This window comes from Amblyraja radiata, chromosome 9 (assembly GCF_010909765.2).
Source record: "Amblyraja radiata isolate CabotCenter1 chromosome 9, sAmbRad1.1.pri, whole genome shotgun sequence".
Taxonomy (NCBI): Eukaryota; Metazoa; Chordata; class Chondrichthyes; order Rajiformes; family Rajidae; genus Amblyraja; species Amblyraja radiata.
Window position 1 is genome coordinate 23,528,144 of NC_045964.1, and position 23,016 is coordinate 23,551,159.

Sequence of the window (23,016 nt, forward strand, 5' to 3'; positions counted from 1 at the left end):
TTTAAATGGTTGTTTGAGCGGGAAGGCTTGAACTAACCTGATACAGAATGTATGCATTCTGGTGATATATTTGAAAATGTAGGCCTACATTGGACTATCAGTGACTGAAACCGTGGCCATAATCATGCGATGTTAAACAGCAAATGAACAGTATGAAAATAGTTAATCCGTATTCTCTTTTGATCTGCTTGGTTCAAATGGTTTAAATAATTTATTGTTTTCTTCCCTGGCATTAGTTTGCATGACAATTGCAACAAAACAAAGAGCTGTGTAGGGAGAGAATGTACAAAACATGATTAGTAAGTTTGCAGATGATAATAAAGTAGATGGTATCGAAGATGGTTACCAGAAATTACAACAGGATCTTAGTCAGCTGTGCAAGTGGGCCGAGGAACGACAAATGGAGTTTAATGCAGATAAGTGCGAGGTGTTGAATTTTAGGACATCAAACCAGATCAGTACCTTCACAGTGATGGCAGAGGGATCTAGGAGTACAGGTGCATGGTTCCCTGAAAGCGTAGGTATGGTGGTAAAGAAGGCTTTTGGTACATTGACCTTCAGTATGGAAGTTAGGGCGTTATGTTACAGTTACACTAGTCATTGGTGAGGCTGTGTTTGGAGTACTGTGTTCAGTTTTGGTCACCTTACTATTGTAAGGTTCTCATTAAGCTGAAAAGAGTGCAGAGAAGATTTAGAAGGATATTCCCAGAACTAGAGGGCCTGAGGTAGGATTTTATTCCTTGGAGAGCAGAAGGCTAAGGGGGGCGATCTTAATGAGGTATGTAATATAATACGGGTAATTGAAAGCAGTCTTTTACCCAGGTTAGGGGTATCAAGAATCAGAAGATACAGGTTTAAGGTGAAAGGAATGGGTTAGTTTAGTTTATAGATACACGGTGATAACCCACATAGTCACAGGAAGAACGAACAAACTCCACACAGACAGCACCCGTAGTCAGGATCAAACACGTGTCTCTGGTGCTGTAAGGCAACAACTCCCCAGCTGCACCATTTTGCCCCATCGTGCATTCACTCGGGAAGATATGGAATGAGCCAGGGCAGGTCGTTGAGGCAGGTACCAAAACAGTATTTAAAAGACACTTGGAAAAGTACAGATGAAAGGTTTAGATGCATATAGACCAAACACAGGCAAATGAAATGAGCTTAGAAAGGGCATCTTGGTCAGCATGGACGAGTTGGGCTGAAGAGCCTGTTTCTGTGCTGTATGATTCTCTGATTCTGACTAATAATTACATTGAAAGACGGCACATTCCTCAATGCATGGCATTTGGAGTTTGGAAGGAGAAGTGAACCACTAGGGTAATGTGAAGTCCCGAAGCACCCGTGATTCTACGGGATATTGAAATCCTATAAACACAGGGACTGTCTGCATTGCAAAGCAAAGAGTTTAGGGGAACAACTGGGACCCTGAAGACGTGGTCAAACTAAAATCAGCTGCCATCTTATTAATTGGCCCATCAGTCTTGAGGGGCTTTGGAGCCAATTCATGTTTTTTTCCCTCTAATTTATGGTAACTCTCTGCTGCAATTAAAATGACATTTAATCTACTTTATTGACAAGGATCTGTTTGCGTTCCTGCTCAGACGACATAAAGTGAGTACATTTTGATACTCATCTGTGTGACTATACTATTCCAGACATTTATGACCCTTTCCATTCAAACGATGCAGCTCCTCCAACCATTCCCATTTTTTTCTGTTGCACTGAATTAGTGATTCCTTTTCCTTCTAGAAAAGTTAAGTTCGCCTTCTGGCTCCCCATTCAGTGTCCCTAGGACCACCCTGACCATCAGTGCGGGTTCAACGGGCATTACCTGCTTGGTATTTCAGCTTGGCAGTGCAAAAGGAGCGACTTTCAAATGTTTAGAGATACATGGAAAAACTCCCTTCCGCCCACCGAATCTGCAACGACCACTGATCACCCAGTAGATCTCTGTTAAACACAAAGTTCAGCAGTAACTCAGCGGGAGTCCTCAGAATCCTTTTTCTCCAGAGATGCTGCCTGACCCGCTGAGTTACTCCAGCATTTTGTGTCTATCCTCGGTATGAACCAGCACCTGCAGTTCTTTCCTACACTAGTTCTATGTTATCCCAGTTTTGCATCCTGCACACTTTCCAGAAGCCAATTAACCTACAAACCTGCACATCTTCGGAATGTGAGAGGAAACCAGAGCACCTGGAGAAAACCAACGGGGTCACAAGGAGAACGTACAAACTCCTTACAGTCAGCACCTGTAGTCAGGATCGAACCGGGTGTTTGGTACTGTAAGGCAGCAACTCTACCGCTGCGCCATTGTGCTGCCCTGTATTTGCAAGTGAGATGTACAACCATCAGGAACCTGGATTGTGCATGTAAAACTATTTGCTCAGCATAAGGATTCTGTGTGCAGGATTGTACACAGATGTGTTCAGGCTGCTCTGACAACCATATTTCACATCAATAGAAATTGTTTGGACTTTTGCTGACAAGGTTGTTTATGTCATGCTTTCATTTTTGCAGAAGATGAAGAATGTGTAAAAATAAAAGACTGAAGCAGATGTGAGGACCTGGATCTATTTTCTGCAGTCCTCAATCCTCTGACAGCACAGGTAAAATATTTACCCCTTGAGGTGCTTATCAGAATGTTTTATTGCATGAATCCATTTTTAATGCTTGTTGGATTAAAAAAAACTCGACGAAACAATGGGATGCAGCAATCATTTTTAGAAGTGGGAATTAAAATAAATTGTACATCATCTTCCAAGTAGCTTATGAAAAATGTATTTTTGTTTTTATTACTGAAGGAAGATGGAAATCCATTATAACATTGGTTATGTAAGGACTCTTTTGAAAGTAGCATCTCTCGTTAGTCATGTTGGGAAATAAATATTGCCACTCAAGAGAGTTGAGAGAATTTAATCAAGAGCATCTGTATAAACAAGCCCGCCAAGCAAATAAACTGGGGGGCAGAAAAATGGTAAATGTGGACCTTGGTACATGGTCTACATTTTTACTTCTTTCAAAAGCTGCATAATTAATAGGGTAGGCTGTACGTGCTTATGACAACAAATACTTGAATAATAGTTCAGGATACAGATTCAGGATTAGATTCAGGATTTGGGGTGGCACAGTGGTGCAGCAGTAGATTTGCTACCTCACAGCGCCAGAGACTCGGGTGTTGTCTGTATGTTCTCCCTGTGACTGCGTGGGTATTCTCTGGGTGCTTTGTTTTCCTCCCACAGTCCAATGATGTACAAGTTTGTGAATTGACTTCTGTCCTTCTGTAGATTGTAAATTGCGCCTAGTGTGTAGGATGGTGATAGTGTACGGTGTGATTGCTGGTCGGCGCGATCCCGGTGAGCCAAAGGTCCTGTTTTCACGCTGTGTCTTTAGAGTTTAATAGTAAAGATAGGCATCACATGGAGGGTTCTCGGCTTTGTTGGTGGAGGGTTGGAGGGAAAGTGTGGGATGAGGATTGGTCCTGCGGTGGAATTTAAGTTTTTATTTCTCGATTGGATGATAATTGGAGCGAGGAAGCATTGATTGCCCATGGTTCTTGGCAACAACGTTCTTAACCATATTCCTGCAGTCTCTGAGGTGGGACGGTGGCCCTGGTGGAGGTCACAATGGTCTCAGATTAGTCACTTAAGAAGAACCTGAAGAAGGGCCCCAACTCGAAACATTGCCTATTCATGCCGTTCAGAGCTGCTGACTGGCGCACAGAGTTACTCCAGCACTTTGTGTGTTTTTGTTGTTGTAAACCTGCATCTGCAGTCCCTTGTGTCTGCGAGTTACTTACAAGATCCTGCAGCCCAAACTAAACATTTTTTTTACTCTTCACAGTAACATTGGTCGTTTTATCTTGAAGTGAGAATTTAAACCAATAAGTTAGTTCCGTTTCCAATAATGCCATTGTGACAGAATTATTTTAGCATTGTAGGTGCAATCCTTGCATGAAATGTCTTTATTCCTCAGAGATGTGACAAGGCGTGTTCCTCAGCAATGTGTTCTGGGGCCTTAGTTTATTCTTGATCTGATGCCAGATGTTAAGATGACACTAATTTAAAAGGAGGTGTGAAGGAATTACAACGAGACAGAGACGAAGTGGGTAGGTAAAATTATGGCAGGGGGAGATTAATAAGAGTAAGATGAGTTATTTTTCTTCGAAATTCCACCCTGGCATTTTCTTAATGGGAAAGATGAAAATCTGCCGACAGCCAAGGATATGTGATTGTGCAGTAGAATAATACCAGTCAAGATCACAGCTGGCCCTGTCAGAGCATGAGTCACACTCTTAAAACAAGAACTCTTAGCTCACAGCTACTGCTTGTTGCTGGCTGAGTTTCCAACACTTGGGGATCTGCCCTACTACATGTGGTGGTGGATCTGTGAAATTCATTGTCACAGACGACTGTGTAGGCCAAGTCTTTGGGTGTTTTTAAAGGGGAGATTGATAGGTTCCTGATTAGAAAGGGCGTCAAAGATTATTGGGAGAAGGCAGGAGAGTGGGGTTGAGAGGGAAAGGTAGATCAGCCATGATTGAATGGTGGAGTAGACAAAATAGGATAAATAGCCTAACGCTGCTTCTATGACCTAAGAACTTACGTGCACAGACTTGGTTACAATGAAAGCTCAGGGTGTTTAAAAGGTCTTGATGACCACACCGTTTCCTGCCTGACCCCTCATCATACTTCTGGTAAAATCTGTCATGAGCTGTTTCGATTTTGGAATTAAAATTGCACCATTATTCTAAATATGATGCATCACAGGCATTATTCGTGCAAACATTGTTTGAAAGTACAACTCCATTGCCCTATTCAAGGCCATTCAACTCCATTGTGGAGATGTTTCAGAAATTACCTCTCCAGATTGCAGCAACTCTTTGGATTTTAAGAAATAAAGATATTTAAACAATTCAGGAATACAATAGGAGACATCAGACTGAAGAAAGGTCTTGACTGAAACATCACTTACCCATGTTCTCCAGAGATATTGCCTGACCCACTGAATTATTCTGGCACTTTGTGTCTTTTTTTTGTAAGCCGGCATCAGCAGTTCCCTGTTTTTATATTTCTCTATGGAATATAGTAGGACAGGTACAAAAATGTTAATTCCTCAGAAAGGATACAGCAGGTTAGATCTTAAAATTGGAGCCAAGTATGTAAGGAATGGATGCAGAAAGGAACTGTAAATGCTGGTAAATACCGAAGATAAACACAAAGTGCTGGAGTAACTCAGCGGATCAGGCATCATCTCCGGGTAAAAAGGAAGGGTGACATTTCAGGTTGGGTCTGAAGAAGGGTTCCGACCTGAAACGTTACCCATCCTTTTTCTCCAGAGATGCTGCCTGACCCGCTGAGTTACTCTAGCACTTTGTGTCTAACTTCTATTTAAGGAATTAAAACATGAGGTCTTTTTTGCAGACAAAGATTAAGGAACATTGTAAACTAAATATGCTCATCAGTTGGAAACTTTAAGACCGAGATTGCTCAACATTTTTCTGAATTTTTCGAGGAATAGGTTGTAACCTTGAGGTTACAACCTATTGGAAAGAACTGTCAGCCCGGACTTAATTGGATGATGGAATCCTCACGGAACTGAATAACTACTATTGGGAACGGTTTCTAAAGGCTTAATAGGTGGTCAGTGCAAAGTTGGTATTCAAAAAGGACTCAGCTGACATCTACCTGCTTTCACCATGATGTTTGACTATTTTTCAGAGTGCTCTGCAATTCTAGGGTCAGGGGGTTATAACCAACTCACCAGTCTCTAGTACTGGCGTCAGAGGTTGATACTCAGCTCACTCGCCTGCAGTTGGTATTTCAGCCAGCTTGCTATCTGTGGTCCAGGAGTTGCAGGGTTACATGCCTGGTTGACTGGTCAAGAGGTATCACCCAGAACAAGACACAATTGATCTTTTGGTTGTGATGCAGGTTTGTCAGTGGCTTTATAAGTTGACAATTTTTTCCGAATCTAATTCAATATTAGCTGAAAACTAATCTTGTTGAAGTATTGTGATTTTCTGTCTTCTCCTTTTGGAGTTCACTTCTCTCTTGAATTTCTATGCCTGATAGTACAAGCTGCCATTGATATAAGAACATTGAACATTGTGCCTGTGATGAATTTTAACCTTGCCAAATATTCAGGCGAATCCCAATCTGATGCTGACAGATTGAGATTTAAATCGAGAATTGATCTTTTAGGGAGCATGTCCTTAATTTACATGTGGAAGCAAAGAACTGCAGACTCTGGTTTACAAAAATGGACACAAAGTACTGGAGTAACTCAACGGGTCAGGCCGCATTTCTGGAGAACATGGATAGGTGACGTTTTGGTTCGGGACCCTTATTTTGACTGAGGAATCTGAAGAAGGGTCTTGACCTGAAACGTCACTTATTTAATTTTTGCCAGAGATGCTGCCTGATTCGCCGAGTTACTGCAGCATTTTGTGTCTGTCATCACCTATCCATGTTCTCCACATGCCTGACTCACTAAGTTACTCCAGCACTATGTTCTTTTTATCAATTAATTTCCATGCCAGCTCGCATGCATGCAGATGTGTACGCAGACACAAACATAGACTTGCACACATGATAAACAAATTTATACACAAGCATGCATATATTTAAGCTCATCTCCTCCTGCTAAGCAGTCCCTCAGGGTTGAAGATGACACTGTTCTGAGGTGGAGATGATGTGTTTGAATAGTTTCTCATTTCTTCTATTGATTAGCTCCAATGTGGGAGCAAACTTGTTAGAGGTGAAGTGCAGTATTGAGAATGAGAAAGATAATGCAATATTTGTTCGATCCCACTCCCCACTGAGCTTGAGTTAGTCATGGACCCATGGGTTAACATCGCAGGCTGCATGCCGTTATGTTACACTCGAAGGATGGAAGATGAATTTCATGGCAACTTGATTTGCTCTGGTATCAAAATATTTTGTAAGAATAAAGCACCTCCTGCTCTTAGAGTTGTTATGCGGTGCCTTGATGGTCCCTTGATGGACAGAAGCCACAGGGCGATTCAGAGCATGTGTATGTTGATTTGCCTCATTCTTAGTTTTTCACTGAAGGTGGATACATCGACCATCACTGACAGGAGGGGAAAGGGCACATTTCACTACTGTAATTCTAATGCTAACATCAATGGGGTCATGCTGGAAAATTGCAGTTTCTAGTCTTTTATCTGGTGCTGTTTTTCCCATCACTTCCATCAATTTAGGGAATGCATAAAGGATAGCATAACAACTCTCATTGTCAAATTTGAATTGGGAAGAATACACAGAGGTGTGAGTGCATAGTGTTGCAGATAATACAGTTGTAAGCCAACATTGTTTGAGTAACAGCAAAGTATCCGTGTTCTGTGTGCTGTCTCAGTGTTCTGTATGCTATCTCAGTGTTCTGTATACTGTCTCAGTGTTCTACATACTGTCTCCGTGTTCTGTGTACTGCCTCCATGTTCTGTGTAGTGTTTCAGTGTTGTGTGTGCTGTCTCAGTGTCCTGTGTACTGTCTCAGTGTTCTATATACTGTCTAAGTGTTCTGTATACTGTCTCAGTGTTATGCATACTGTCAGTGAACTACTACTATACACATGTACTGTATCTGAGAAGCTTATCTAAGATGTATCTAAGTGATTATGTAGAGTGATACGTACTGAACTATATACAAAATGAATTTCACTGCACATATTGAAGTACCATTGAAATAAAGAACCATTGAAAATAACTTGAGAAAGGTAAATTAACTTTCTCGTTTAATTCTACAAAAAAAAAGTGCTGCAGAGAATGTGAAAGAAGACTATTTAGAAATACTTTGACTGGAATGAAGAAAAAACATTTTTTGGAAAAGGCTGCTGTAGAACGTTTAATGAATGTACTGTTTCTTAACCTGAGTGCCCTGGGCTCTGATCCAGCAATGATCCTTGAAATGACAGGTACCTCATTCTGATTGCTGTGAATAATTCTTCTTGAATGAGCTCTTCCATCTTTCAGCAGCTTCTAGTGAAATACTATTCTGTAGAAGTACTATATTAAATTTAACAATGTCAGCTCCCTCAACCAAAGCCATAAAATTATTCATGATTGAATTTGAGAAACTTAATTTATTTATACACAAAAAATATTTTGTCATTATTTTTTTACTTTAACCTTCATGACCATTATCCTGAATTATGTGTCCTGGAAATCTCAGGCAATCCCATCCTATTCAATTTTCTGTATCTTCTGCTGTGTGGGTCAGGAATACAGTTTGCAACAAAACAGAGTGTTTTGAAAGAGAGGTTAAAGAAAGAAACGCTCTCATGAATCAGATAATTGACTATATTTTGATTGTGCTGCTGGACAATTAGCAAGTTATTTGGTGAGAAAGATCTTGTGCTGGTATTATTGAAACTCAGGAGATGTCGAAAACAAATCTTGCTTTTTGTACGTCATTCCGAATTTTTCAGCTAAAATGATGTGGGAGCCAAACTACAATATTTTATAGATAACAGACATTTTGACAGGGAAAATGGTGGAGTTTTGGTGTATGTATCACTGTATTATAACAGCCTTTTCCATTTGTGTCCTCTGTTGGACATGAATATTTACAGCTTGTAAATTATTGAGCATATTATTTAATTTTTGAGCAGCAGAGCCAGAGAAGTTTATCCCTCTGTGGGTCATCTTATAACCAACGTTGGTTTTCCACTTTTCCAGTTTCTTTTGCAAGCGATAAAGCCACAGATCATCAGTCTGAAGAAGGGTTTCAACCCAAAACGTTGCCCATTTCCTTCGCTCCATAGATGGTGCCTCACCCGATGAGTTTCTCCAGCATTTTTGTCTACCTTCGATTTTCCAGCATCTGCAGTTCCTTCTTAAACAAAGCCAAGAAAAGATGCCGAGCAGTTGTAACCTTAATTAAAGTCATGGAGTCATGCAGCAGGGAAACAGGCCCTTCGTTCCACCATGTCTGTGTGTTTTTTTGCAAGCTTGAGAAGCAATAGACATTTTTTTGCATGCTTTAGAACCAATAGACATTTTTTGCAAGCTTTAGAACCAATAGACATTGTTTTGCAAGCTTTAGAACCAATAGATACACTTTTTTGCAAGGTTTAGAACCAATAGAGACACTTTTTTGCAAGCTTTAGAACCAATAGACATTTTTTGCAAGCTTTAGAAACAATAGACATTTTTTGCAAGCTTTAGAACCAATATACATTTTTTGCAAGCTTTAGAACAAATAGACACACTTTTTGCAAGCTTTAGAACCAATAGACACATTCTGCAAGCATTTTAGAACCACTAAGGACACTTACATTTGAGTAGACATGTGTTCAGTGTTATTCATAGCTCAGAGAAACGTGACTCTCTGCCTTCCTCCATCTTGAAGAGACTGTGTGGCACACCACTTCCTGGTTTTATAGTCCCTCCCCCCTGCCGCCAGCGGGGGCAGCAGAGAGAATGGGGAATTTTGTAAAAACATTAATATCTCTGTCATTTTTCATCGAGGGGAAAAATCCTCGGCACACATGCGGCGGAGATGGGCTCTGAGCAAGGTGGCCAAAAATGACGGCCGCAGGTGGCGGCGTTCTCTCGGAAATCGCAGCACAGATGGCCAAAACCAGTCAAGAACAGACTTTTAGTAATATAGATAACATCTAGGATAGAAAGGCTATATCCAAACATGCCCAGATCAGTTCAGTTACTGAAGAAAAAACAATATACTTTGTTTTAATGTTGGATCCTTCTGTGGCAATATCACAGACTCCATTACTATAACAGGAAAGTTATCCTCTGATATAGTAGGAGGAGTGTTGCTTACCCTGTGATTGTTTTAGCATCTTGATAATGGATGTACTTGGCATTCTGTCTAAATCCTCAATATTTATAATTTGTGAGAACAGCCATGCTGGAGTTTGGCCCACGCTGCATTGTTGATGTCACCATTTAGTGAATTACACAATGGCCAACTGTGGTTTTGGGTTGGTCATCGAAAACTGTGTAACAATCTGCTAGCAGCTTTTGGTCCAAAATGGGTTTGCCAATGTTTTATTTTCTAATTGAGCATGATTCCTCTTGCATCATGCATACCAACAAAGAGAAAAGCAATGAGCTGTTCTAGGTTGCTGTAAAATATGAATACGTCAAGGGCAGATTTAGCGGCATTTAAAGTGACGCCTAATGTCTGAGTAGTATCATAGAAGGAAAGCATCATGAGAGATATATTACTAATGGGGCTTTTTCACGGGGCGAGTTGACGCAAGATGTCACCAGAGTGAAGTGGTCGTGGTCCAGCACGAGTCTCGCACGATATAACGGGGGGTAGATAAAGAGTTCCCACGGTACTCGGCATTTCTGTTATTTGTGCGAGTGACTTGTCCGTCTCCCGAGCTTTCGCGTTAAATCTTGAATGAACATCGTGAACTACACGTGACACAAATGATGTAACTTTTTTTTTCACACACTATAAATATCCTCCCTTGGTTGAATTGGCTCATTTGGAGACATGTTTTACTGTGTATGTGGGAGACACAGATGGACTGAGCACAGTACCTCGGTCTTACTGTGTGTGGGAGAGGGGGAGAAAGAGACGTACACTCACAGAGGCAGAGTCTCTCAGCCTGTGTAAGAGGGAGGGAGAGAGAGAGAGAGGCACACACAAGGTGGATGTGAAATCTCACCTGCCTGTTTCAGTGACACACCCGCCGCCAGTAAATGAAGACACCCCCATCTGTCTCCCCCTCCTCTCCCTCGACTCCCCCACCTTTCCCTCCCAACTCCAGTCCCGTCCCGACCCCCTGGGAAACTGAATAGAGCAACAATATAGATATAGAAACTGAAACAATATAGAAACTGAATAGAGCAACATGGCAAAAACATCTCTGACACGCTTTACCCCCTTTCTTTGAGATTTTCTGGGAGCCATCTCTGCAAGTGTTCCTGTTAAAAAGATTATCCAACAATGACAATTAGGTGGGACGTCCTCGAAGGACACATGTTCCCTTGTCGATAATGAGACCACCTTTTTTACTCACCTTCTGTCCCCTCTGTCCAGCTTCCGGGTTTACCGTTCGCAGGAGTTCCCACGCGCTATATCTCTAAAATCTGAAGTTAGGTAATGTCTAAAGGAACTGCAGACGCTGGTTAATGCTGGTTAATACGCACAGAAGGACACAAAATGTTGGTGTAACTCAGCAGGTAAGTCAGATCTGGGAAGAAAAACATAAAAAGCTGGAGTAAGTCAGCGGGTCAGGCAGCATCTCTGGAGAAAAAGAATAGGTGGCGATTAGAATCGGAACCCTTCTTCAGACAGCCTAATCGGAATTGAGTCTGAAGATGTGTCTCGTCCCGAAACATCAGCTATTTTTCACTAGAGATGCTGCTTGACTCGCTGAGTTACTCCAGCTTTTTGTGTCTGTCTTCGGTTTAAACCAGCATGTGCAGTTCACTCCTTACACGGGTCTCTGTACAACATTGATTGGTAGCGTTCCGGACCCTGCTTCGGAAAGGCATCGATCGCTAGTCGGCGAGGACTCCGACCTGTATCTCTCAAAGAAGTACATGTGAAAAATTTCTCACGGACCATAAAAATGCGTAACCTTTCAGTAAAGTCCCTTTTAAAGTCCCTTTTAAAGATTATAGTTATTTTCTTGAATCTCATTAACATAACTCATGAATAAGTTGATGTCCATATGCGGATGCAAATCTTTATTTTTATTTATTTTTTAAATTCAATCCCACAGAAGACAATTTTTACTCACCTTCTGTCCCCTCTGTCCAGCTTCCGGGTTCACCATTCGCAGGAGTTCCCACGGTACCCGCAAGAGTTATTACGGATATCGCACTGGCCACTACGTCCATATAATGTTGCAATGCTCAACCACAAGTGTACAAGTCACTCTTGGAGAAATTCAAACTTTCTTGAATTTTCTCCCGAGTGACCAAGATACACGATTACCTGCCGTTAGCGCTACGGTGGTCCACGGTGGTCCACGAATGCCGTACTGTTATCGCACGAGGTTCCCACGATGTTAAACTCTGGTTAACTCTTGCGTCAAGTCGCCCCGTGAAAAGGCCGCTTAAGGCTTCTTGCAGAAAGATAACACGCCTTTAGGTGCTTCACCCATTTCTATGGTGCATCCTCTTTCAGCAATGATGTGATGTCCAAGAGAATCTGGGCACAGTTCTGGACTGTGATTGGGAAGGAATAACATTATGTTATGTGATCAGGTATCAAGCCTTGACAATGGCTTTAAGATTCATGTCCACTTGGAGAGTGTGTTCACTTTCAGGCTTCAAGAAAACACGTCCTTCTGCACTAAGGCACATGTTCCTTTGGAAGTTAACGTGAAGGACCTGTCCCACTTACATGTCGCGGGGTGACGCCTGTTTAGTAGTGAGTAGTCGCCCAAAGCGTCATACCTTTTTCAGGTTGCTGCTGGATTTTCAGCATGTTGAAAATTTTCGGGAACCTGCTGTGACTATGACGGTGTCGGCAAGTCGCCGAAAAAATCGCATGTGGGACAGACAATAGACAATAGACAATAGGTGCAGGAGTAGGCCATTCGGCCCTTCGAGCCATTCAATGTGATCATGGCTGATCATCCCCAATCAGTATCCCGTTCCTGCCTTCTCCCAATATCCCCTGACTACGCTTTTTTTAAGTGCCCTATCTAGCTCTCTCTTGAAAGTATCCAATGAACCGGCTTCCACCGCCCTCTGAGGCAGAGAATTCTACAGACTCACAACTCTCTGTGAGAAAAAGTGTTTCCTCGTCTCCGTTCTAAATGACTTACCCCTTATTCTTAAACTGTGGCCCCTGGTTCTGGACTCCCCCAACATCGGGAACATGTTTCCTGCCTCTAGCATGTCCAAACCCTTAACAATCTTATATGTTCAATAAGATACCCTCTCATCCTTCTAAACTCCAGAGTGTACAAGCCCAGCCGCTCCATTCTCTCAGCATATGACAGTCCTGCCATCCCGGGAATTAACCTTGTAAACCTACGCTGCAATCCCTCAATAGCAAGAATATCTTTCCTCAAATTAGGGGACCAAAACTGCACACAATACTTCAGGTGTGGTCTCACTAGGGCCCTGTACAACTGCAGAAGGACCTCTTTGCTCCTATACTCGACTCCTCTTGTTATAAAGACCTACATGCCATTAGCTTTCCTCACTGCCTGCTGTACCTGCATGGACCCCCAGATCCCGTTGTACTTCCACTTTTCCCAACTTGACGCCATTTAGATAATAATCTGCCTTCCTGTTTTTGATACCAAAGTGGATAACCTCACATTTATCCACATTAAACTTTATCTGCCATGCATCTGCCCACTCCCCCAACCTGTCCAAGTCACCCTGCATTCTCATAGCATCAGGCACGTGCCGTGAGTAATTACTCAAGGTAGGCAGGCGGCTTTTTAAAAAAATCTTAAATGGCACATGCGCAGATTGTTCTCCTTAAAAATAAAAAATAAAAATAAGTAACAATTCAATTTGCCCAAGGCTTCTAAATCACCTTCATTTTTTAATTACTGAATAGGTGGGGGATGGAGGATGAAGGCAGGTGGAGAGATGGTGGGAAATACGGGAGCACACAGGGACGTTGAATCAGTTTTCATCTTATTGAATGACAATACTAATTCAAGGGTCCAATTGGAGGGAGAGTTCCCTTCACAGCGTGTGGAGAGTCTGTGCCAGGGGTTAAAGATGCAGGGAGGGCAGGATATTGAGAAGGAAGGGGTCGGAGATCATATCAGACTCACTCACCACTGCCACAGCGCTCCGGGCACGGAGAGCAGAACTGGCCGCCACTTCCAGGGAGGGAAGCAGCTCGGGTGACTTTGAGCGCCCGCCAGGACCCGACAGCAGAACCGGCTGCAACTTCAGCGCCTTCTGCCAGCCTGCTCACCTCTGGCAGTGCTCTCCGTCTGAACATCTCTCGCCTGCCGCTCGCCGGCTTCGCTCATGTCAGCCGCTTCCCGCAAATCCTTAAATTCCCACAGCCGAGTAACCTCAATTGGTCCCTTGAGCACGCTGTCGGAATTGAAGGATTTGCGGGAAGCCGGTCGGCGAGCGGCAGGAGAGAGGTGTTCAGACGGAGAGCACTGCCAGAGGTGAGCGGAAACCAGCAGAAGGGGCTGAAGTGGCAGCCGGTTCTGCTGTCTGGTCCCGGCGGTTGCTCGCAGTCACCCGAGCTGCTTCCTTCCTTGGAAGTGGCGGCCAGTTCTGCTGTCTGTGCCCGGAGCGCTGCGGCAGCCACCCGAGCTGATTCACTCCCCGGCCACAATGTGGTGGCTCCGTGCCCGAGCGTCGCAAGGGGGTTACTGGCCCCGATCCCCTCCTTCACAACGCTCCTGCCCTCCCCGCAACTTTACCCCGGGCCAGACTCCTCAAACACTGTGAAAGGAGCTCTTAACATAGAACATAGAAATTAGGTGCAGGAGTAGGCCATTCGGCCCTTCGAGCCTGCACCGCCATTCAATATAATCATGGCTGATCATCCAACTCAGTATCCCCCCACCCACCCCAGGAAATACAGTATTTAAAAACATAAAGTACCAAGAAGTGTACTTACCACGGTATAGGTACACGAACTCCATTCTTCTCTCTTTGCTTCCTAATATACCCTTCAGATAATGACAATCCATATTTAAAAAACCCGCCAAGAAACTTGCGCTGCACATGCACAGAAGGCTGCTGCACATGCACAGTACCGCAAAGGCAGAATTTCAGCTGCCTTCAGCTCCCCTTGAAATTGACGGCTTCAGGCAGCGCTGACGGCACGTGGGCTGCACAGACCTTCCCGTGTTACAAGTGCTGCGGTTGAAAGGCACGGAGAATTATGCCTGCCTAAGAGATCGATCTCTTAGATAGGCATAATTCTCCCATGCCTTTACTATTTATATTTAATGATTACCATGTCATAATTTTAGTCAGGGAAGGCAGTGCCTACCCTGACGGCACGTGCCTGCATAGCATCCTCCTCACAGTTCACACTGCCACTCAGCTTTGTGTCATCTGCAAATTTACTAATGTTACTTTGAATCCCTTCATCCAAATCATTGATGTATATTGTAAATAGCTGCGGTCCCAGCACCGAGCCTTGCGGTACCCCACTAGTCACTGCCTGCCATTCTGAAAGGGACCCGTTAATCCCTACTCTTTGTTTCCTGTCTGCCAACCAATTTTCTATCCATGTCAGCACTCTACCCCCTTAATTTTGCCCACTAATCTCCTATGTGGGACCTGAACAAATGCTTTCTGAAAGTCCAGGTACAATACGTCCACTGGCTCTCCCTTGTCCATTTTCCTAGTTACATCCTCAGAAAATTCCAGAAGATTAGTCAAGCATGATTTCCCCTTCGTAAATTGATGCTGACTCAGACCGATCCTGTTACTGCTATCCAAATGTGCGGCTATTTCATCTTTTATAATTGGTTCCGGCATCTTCCCCATCACCGATGTCAGGCTAACTGGTCTATAATTCCCTGTTTTCTCTCTCTCGCCTTTCTTAAAAAGTGGGATAACATTAGCTACCCTCCAATCCATAGGTCTATAGAACATTGGAAAATTATCACCAATGCATCCACGATTTCTAGAGCCACTTCCTTAGGTATCCTGGGATGCAGACCATCAGGCCCTGGGGATTTATCAGCCTTCGGTCCCATCAGTCTATCCAACACCATTTCCTGCCTAATGTGGATTTCCTTCAGTTCCTTCATCACCCCAGATCCTCTGGCCACTACTATATCAGGAAGATTGTTTGTGTCCTCCTTAGTGAAGATGGATCCAAAGTACCTGTTCAACTCATCTGCCATTCCCTTGTTCCCCATAATAAATTCACCTCTTTCGGTCTTCAAGGGTCCAACTTTGGTCAACTAATTTTTTCCTCTTCACATACCTAAAGAAGCTTTTACTATCCTCCTTTATATTCTTGGCTAGCTTACCTTCGTACCTCATCTTTTCTCGCTGTATTGTCTTTTTAGTTATCTTCTGTTGCTCTTTAAACATGACCCAATCCTCTTGCTTCCCGCTCATCTTTGCTACGTTGTACTTCTCTCTTTTATTTTTATACTGTCCCTGACGTCCCTTGTCAGCCACGGTCACCCCTTACTCCCCTTGGAATGTTTCTTCCTCCGAGGAATGAACTGATCCTGCACCTTCTGCATTTTTCCTAGAAATACCTGCCATTGTTGTTCCACTGTCATCCCTGCTAGGGTATCTTTCCAGTCAACTTTGGCCAGCTCCTCCCTCATGGCCCCATAGTCCCCTTTATTCAACTATAACACTGACACCTCTGATCTACCCTTCTCCCTCTCCAATTGTAGATTAAACCTGACCATATTATGGTCACTACCTCCTAATGACTCATTAACCTCAAGTTCCTTTATCAAATCCGGTTCATTACATAACACTAAATCCAGAATTGCCTTCCCCCTGGTAGGTTCCAATACAAGCTGCTCTAAGAATCCATCACAAAGGCACTCTACAAAGTCCCTTTCTTGGGGTCCAGTACAACCTGATTTTCCCAGTCTGTAATTCCCACAACATCATACTTGCCCATAACAGGCCCTTGTGGGACATGCCCTTTATGCCCATGAAGCTTCCTCATTCTTCAAGCATTCTGAGACATTCTCCTCAGTGTGAGTTAAGGTTAAAACACCACCTTGGTTGCACTGGACTCTCTTTACACATGATCTATGATGACGTCTTGCCACCGTGCAACTGAGTTTATGAAGAAAAACAATTATGGATGTTGATTGTTAGCGTAATGACTTTCTTTAACCAACTGTGTACAAGCAATTTGGTATAGAAATGGCTTCTACTGGTTCGGCATGCAGATCCTGTAATGTGGGCATGAGGTATTGTACACTGCACAACTGAACAGTACCTTTGTCTCTTCACAATTGGACAGTCCTGCCTCTAAACACAATAAATGCATTGCTCCATCTCTGCAGAGGGAGGGGGGAGGGGGGGGGGGGGGGGGGGGGGGGAAGGGGAAGGGGAAGGGAAGGGGTGTTGTTACCGAACTGAACTCACTGTGGAATGAATGCATTAACGGAGCCACTCTGCTGCTGGATACGAAGTTGTCCGTGTAGCTGACGGTAAAGTCAGTGAGAGCGGCCCCATCAGAGACTATGAGGCCTCGCATCCTCGGCACTTGGCACCTGACACGCCGGTTCTGTCGCGCTGGCTGTACCCCCACTGCTCGAAAAGCAGCGGTTGAACATCCGATGTTTGGCTTGAGGCAGCGTGACAGAGCCGGGCCGGGCACCAGTGGTAAGGGAAAATGTCGGCGTTTTTCGAGCAGAGCCGGGCGTCAGCTGCCGTTATGGTGGCTGGCCAGCAGGAGGCGACAAAATGAGTGAGTGGGGGGGGGGAGGATTTTATTTAAAAATGTGTACATAAAAATGTCCAAATGTTTTGAGGAGTGCATGAGTGAATGTAAAAGAGAAATCGCTAGCGAAATGGAAAATATGACGGAGTTTCAGCGTGTGGTGCTGGCGGACCAAGGAATCAAAGGCCGAATCTGACACACACTGACACACACTGACACACACTGACACACACACACACACACACACACACACACACACACACACACACACACACAGTTTTAATAGTATATAGATAGATAGATGTATGACCAAAGTCTTATCTTGTGCAGGTGATTTGGGATGGAGCAGACATCAATGCGAATGGCAGACGAGTCTAAGATGTTGCTTGAGCAATCGCATGCGCTTGTATATGTTGGGCCAGAATGGAGCAGGGAGAGAAGAATGAGTGAGTTGACAATGTGGTTACATCAGGTGCAGATGTTGCTTCAGACATGTAGTTTAAGGCACATAAATGGTGAAAATAGTGCTGTCATTTTTCCATGCAACCAACAACAGAACCATTAATAATGTAATTGGAGCAGCCAGTACCCTCTGTGGTAGCAGGTGGCATACGGCATTAGTGAGTCTGGGGAGAGATACACAAGTACAAGAGAGTAACTGTCTCGAGGCTGCAGGTGAAATCTACCCTAGTAGATATTAGCCCCCAGTACTCCGTGGAATTAGCAGTGTAAATTTAGTCGCAAAGGATGTCAACTAAAACATGAGTTCATGCAAAATGGAAAATTCTGAATTTCAACCCGTTCTCAGTCCAAGTGCAGGTCCTTGCCCACGTGTTTAGATCTCCCTTGCAATTAAGCCACATTTACAGTGGCTCATCAGGAAATGCTGAAGCCATCACCAACCAGCCAACTCTCCTGAATGAATCAGTAATCAAGCTGCAGAAACTTTCAAGCTCAATGATTTGCAGCTGACTGAATCTAGATTGTGAATAGGTCTTTAAATGCAGGATAATATCAATCAACTGGAAAGGCTGTCAACAACTAATTGTGATTAGAGGTGATGGACTAGACTCTTACTTTTGTGAAAGTATATGTTATCCACCATTGAAATAGGGCCATGCAACTTCATATTCATAGCAAGGTTCAAAAGTCACCTTTCTGGCAATGAAAGAAATTCTCCTTTCATACAATGTTACCTTGAGCTTCCACAAACACTGAAGTGCATAAATATGTTGAGATTTTCGATACCAAAAATGTCTGTAGCCTTTTCATAGTTAATCACAGTGCTGTGTAGAATTCTCAAAGGGGGCTACTTTTTGAAATATGCACACAGCTTTCATTCATAAGTAGCTTACGTACTGCAACTTGATTGAAAATATAATTAATGGAAAATTTCCTGGGGCATCACAGGTCTGCTACCCCTTTCTGAAGTTGAACAGAAGCCCCATTTTACACAAAAACTAGTCTTGTGTCAAGGTAGCAGTGGTTGAGCGGGGAAATTTCTATGAAAAATCCTGAAATGTTTAGGCCAAGTGGAAGTTGACTACTTTAATTCTTGGCATTCTGCTCTCCTTGACGTGTGTTCATGCTGTGGACTCTTTTTCAATGTACCCCAGCAAAACATTTTATGATGGCAAATCTTATACAGAAGCAAATCATTCTAAAACCGAACGCATACGATGTTTGTTAGGATAAAGAAACAACCAAAATGTTTCCCCTGATTGCCCAATGTGCAACAGAACCCTCCATCTCATTGTAGAAGCAAGGAACTGCAGATGCTGGTTTATGCCAGAGATAGACACAAAGTGCTGGAGTAACTCAGCTGGTCAGGCAACATCTCTGGAGGAAAAGGATGGGTGACGTTTTAGGCCGGAACCCTTCAGTCTTAAGATGGGCCCCGACCCGGAGCGTCACATCCTTTTTCTCCAGAGATGCTGCCTAACCCTTTGAGTTACTCCAGCACTTTGTGTCTACGTCCACCTCATTGCTTGAGTTAGCTGATTCAAGCTGTGCAAACTGTTGGCCATATGGCCTGAAGAAATAAAGCCTTGAAGAAAACAAAATGCTGAAGAAAACAAAAATGCTCACGGCTCTCTTGGCATCCATCAAACTAACTCTGTTTCATTTATCCCAATTATTTTCCAAAAGGTACTTCACTGATAGGAATTAGTGGAGCATTGGCTCTGAAGAATTCCGCTGAGCATTATCCTGAATGATTATCTTTCAAATTAGATTATGATGTATCAACTCTCAAAGGTTCTTTGATTGACAAAATCAAAATACATGAGCACCTAAGCATTTGCTTGAGATTTTCTTGTACCTCAAAAAATTAAATTAAAGTAACCCTGAAAATTAAGAGATACTTAATGTTCCACTCTCTGGAGTTTGCCATGTGTTTTAATGACATGGACAGCCTTAAACCGACTTAGTTCACTACTGCCACTGATTATCCTGACCCATGTTACGTCACAAACAAAAATGAGATTTGTTCTGAACTTCAAGCCAGAATGTGACAACTGAAAGTTGATGGATGCTTTCAGTACGCTTGGAACCAAAACAGGACACAATTACAGTACATGAGAGATCCCTGGAGTGTTTCTATGCAAAGAGAAGAAGAACCTGACTTTATCTTCTAAAGGACATAGCCACTGCATTCACCACAAAGTATGGTCTTGCTCTGCTTTTAACATTTTGTCCGTTATGTCTAAAATGTTCAGGCATGTTCCCCGTATCTTTGAAGAATCTGTACAAAATGTTTTTCTTGCTCCTACCTCGAGTGAAGTTTCCAAGCAAAATGTTTCTCGACAATGATTGAACTTCATGAATTTTGTTGCAACATATTGGATGTCAGTGACAAAGCCAGCATCTATTGTTGGTGATCGAGGTGACATGGTAGGCTCTTTTAAAATGCATTCACGAGTTGGACAAACTGCTGTTACAGAAAGGCCAGAACAATTCAGACAAGCAAATTTCTTTCAATAAAAATTATGGATGAAACCGATAGGTTCGATATACAAGTAGCTGTGTTTTTTTTGCTGTTATTGAAGGATCAGCATCATTTTGTGCTTGATGTATTGAGTTAAATTCAATTTAAATTCCCTAGCTGCCGTGGTTGGGTTTCAGTTTATGTCTCAAGATCTTTAGTTGAGGGTTCTGGATCATCTATCCCTGTAGCAAGGACAATGCCAAGTGTCATGTCTCTCTCAGACGTATTTCATAATTTTGTGTTATTCAACCATTACAACTTTAACCTATTGTCCTTTTTATCGACTATTATATTATATATACTGCTCGTGAAAGGTTTTCAGGCCAAAACAGTAACTGCATGCAGTTGTTAGACAGGAAATTATGGAAGATACAAATGCAACGAGAGCTTACCCTCGTTATTATGGACCTCTTTATAATGGATGTCAGTTGTAGTGGAAGGAGTATCCTTACAATTATCAGACACCACTGTCTCTTTAAGAACACAGGCTGCTAGCACTGTGGGAGGCCATTGAAATCGACAAGCAATTGCTTCGATCAACACTTGTGCAATGATTGTTAAACAATGTAACAAACCGCCTTTAATATTATTAACTTGCAGTAACAAAAATACATTTTCAGCTGTTAAACAGAACTTTGTATTTAAAAACACCTCGTTGTTTCACGGAGTGATCGCTGGGTCGTTGGAGCGAATCCCTTTCTCGGTTATAATCATCCAAAATCAGTACCCCATTCCGGCTTTCCCCCCCATATCCCTGATTCCCTTAGCCCTGATAGCTAAATCTAACTCTCCCTTGAAAACATCCAGTGAATTGGCATCCATTGCCTTCTGTAGTAGAGAATTCCACAGATTCACAACTCTCTGGGTGAAAAAGTTTTTCCTCATCTCAGTCCGAAATGGCCTACCCCTTATTCTTAAACTATGATCCCTGGTTCTGGATTCCTCCAAACATCGGGAATATTTTTCCTGTATCTATGTAATCCTCCATGTAATTCCATGTAATCCTCTTAGAATTTTCTAAGAATTGTATATTTCTATAAGATAACCTCTCATCCTTCTAAATTCCAACGAATGGAAGCCCTGTCGACCCATTCTTTCATCAAACGTCAGTCTTGCCATTCCTGAAATTAACCTGGTGAATCTATGCTGCACTCCCTCAATAGCAATAATGTCCTTACTCAAATCAGGAGACCAGAATTGCACACAATACTCCAGGGCCCTGTACAACTGCAGTAGGACCTCCTTGCCCCTAAACTCAAATCCTCTCGCAATGATGGCCAACATGCCATTGGCTTTCTTCACTGTCTGTTGTACCTGCATGCTTACTTTCAGTGACTGATGTACAAGCACACCCAGGTCTCGTTGCACCTCCCCTTCTCCTAATCTGACGCCATTCAGTTAATCTGATTTCCTGTTCTTGCCACTAAAGTGGATAACCTCACATTTATCCACATTATACTGCATCTGCCCCCTCACCCAAACAATCCAAGTTACCCTGCAGCCTCACAGCATCCTCCTCGCAGCTCACACTGCCACCCAACTTTGTGTCATCCGCAAGCTTAGAGATGTTACATTTAATTCCCTCGTCTAAATTGTTAATACCCGTGTCTCACTTCCATCCCTACGGTCTGTTATAACACAAATTTTTCCCGCTTCTAAAATAAAAATAGAAAATACTGGAAATACTCAGCAGGTAATATCGGTAATATGTGGAAGGAGAATCAGAGCTAATGTTTGAGATGAAAAGCCTCTTGTTGGGATTGGGAAGGTGAGACAATCAGCTTGCTAAGCTTTGGGCAAGGGGGATGACTGATGTGATAAAACTGGGGCGATTATCCCGTTGTTGACATCCCACACCCCTTTTTTGCTGCTTAACAAGGTTTTTCCCCCACTTCCCAGGTCTGCTCAGGATCTTCAGCCTGAAATATAACTGTTTCTCTTTCCACATTGGCCTGATCTGCATTGTATTTCCAACATATTTCATTTTTAATTTCAGCATCTTAACAACATGGAAATGGGCCTTTTGGGCCAACTCGTCCACGCTGACCAAGATGCCCCTTCTAAACTAGTCCCGTTTGCTCATGTTTGACCCATCTCCCTCTTGACCTTTCCCATCCATTTACCTGGACAAATGAGATTTAAATTTTAGTACTGTCCTTGCTTCAAGCACTTTCTGTGACAGCTCTTTCCATACAAGCTCCATCCAACTTGTGAAAAAGTTGTCCCATAAATCCCGATTAAGTCTTTCCCCTCTCTCACTAAACAGATGTGCTCTAGTTTTTGATTCCCCTTCCCTGGGGAAAAAGTCAGTGTGCATTCACCTTAAAATCCCTGTCCCACGGTCATTCCAAGAGTTCTCCCGAGTTTGCCCTGATTCGAACTCGGAGATTTACGGTAATGGTCACTCGTCGGGGCTCTCGTGGATATTTTTCATCTTGTTGAAAAATCTTCACGAGTCTTCCCGTGCTTCCCTGCTGTTCGCGAGTCTTCCCGAGTACCTGCCGTTAGCGCTAAGAGACATCCCCAAGCTCTGACGTACCCGCTACGTTCATTCTCCGTGCTTACCACGAGTTTGATTTATTTTAAACTCGGGAGAGCTCTTGGAATTAACTCGTACCGTGTGACAGGACTTTAACTATGCCATTCATGATTTTATAAACTTCCAATTAGTCACCCCTCAGTCCCCTACGCTCCTAGAAATGAAGT

General features: G+C 43.0%; 1 protein-coding gene across 3 annotated transcripts in view; it reads left to right on the forward strand.

Annotated features, from left to right (window-relative positions):
• The window catches only part of fut8 (fucosyltransferase 8), a 632,584-nt gene that overhangs the window by 160,806 nt on the left and 448,762 nt on the right, over positions 1–23,016 (forward strand). For 2 of the 3 annotated variants that reach the window (XM_033026878.1, XM_033026881.1), the window contains exon 3: positions 2,521–2,609. The exons of the other annotated variant lie outside the window; for it this stretch is intronic. The gene's annotated coding sequence lies outside the window, so the exon portion shown is untranslated. The remainder of the gene's footprint in view (positions 1–2,520; positions 2,610–23,016) is intronic. 3 annotated transcript variants of the gene reach the window in all.